Genomic DNA, 1315 nt, shown 5'->3' with positions numbered 1-1315 from the left:
TAATAACTCTTATTTATTAAATTATATATATATAAATGATACACATAAATATGATTATTGAATTGACACATTCTAAAATTTTTTAATAGTTATAATTATTATTTATTTGTTAATATAATATTTTTAATATGAATATAGTATTGGAGTGTTTTTTGACTTGCAACCATCATGATAATTAATAACGTATTTATTATAATGTGATTTCAAACACCTAATACCCTAAGTTGCAAGTTGAATAAATATTAGGTATAATTTAAATACTTGTAAAATTAGTAATTAGTTAACGATAAAAAATTCTTTAATTCTCAATAAAGAGTTTAGATTCTATAATTATAAGGATTAAGTACGATTTTAATCCTTAAGATATATTGATATAAGCCAAAAAATTTTTTGTCTCCAACTTTTTGTTGCATATAAAATTATCCTTAAGATTTAACTTAATTTTAAAATGTCTTATTTATCAACATTTTAATTTTTATTATTAAATTATTCTTAATTAAAAATAAAAAAAAATGAAAAGGGAAAAAGAAAGAGAATCACGCATGGGATAGACCGATAGAGGAAGGGAAGAAGAAGGGGAAAAGAAAGGTGGGGAGAAGAAAAGCTTTGCCATTCTGCTCATCCTCCTTTTTGCCATTCGTCATCTTCCTTTTTGCCATTCGTCGCTAAAAGATTCAAGAAATGAAGAAATTAAATTTTTAGGTTATTTATAATTTATTATAATAATAACAACAAATTAGAGTTTGACTATTATTAAACCATATTTTAAAAATTAACCGAAAATAAAAAAGATAAAATGAATTATACTTTATTTTTTTTAGTTTCTTAATAAAAATATCTCTAATGTTTAGTTATATTTAATTTTGTCCTTGACGTTTTTTTATTTGTGTCAAAATTATATCTGGACATTAACTCCATGTAAAATATTAGGGTCAAAATAAAAAATTTTTAAGGATAGTTTTGTGAAAATAAAAACACCTTAAAGATAAAATTGAATGAATGAAAAATGTTAGAAATAAAATTGAATGAAATTAAATGTTAGAGTAATTTTGAAAAAAAATTATAAATATTATGGACAAAAAATATACTTTACCCATAAAAATATATTACTTCTATGTTATCAGATTATTGTTATTAGATGCCAATCTTAATTAATAAATTTATTTATTATAACTAATTTACGAATTCCTTAGTTTTAAATCTATGAGATTACATATTGCGAGTGTTCTAATATTTGTTAAATAATTATTTAATTATTAATTTAATTTGATCAAATAAAAATTATATTAATTCAAATAAAATATTATTATATTTT

This window comes from Arachis duranensis, chromosome 5 (assembly GCF_000817695.3).
Source record: "Arachis duranensis cultivar V14167 chromosome 5, aradu.V14167.gnm2.J7QH, whole genome shotgun sequence".
Lineage (NCBI taxonomy): Eukaryota > Viridiplantae > Streptophyta > Magnoliopsida > Fabales > Fabaceae > Arachis > Arachis duranensis.
The sequence above is the reverse complement of the archived record's forward strand: the minus strand, read 5'-3'. Positions refer to the sequence as shown.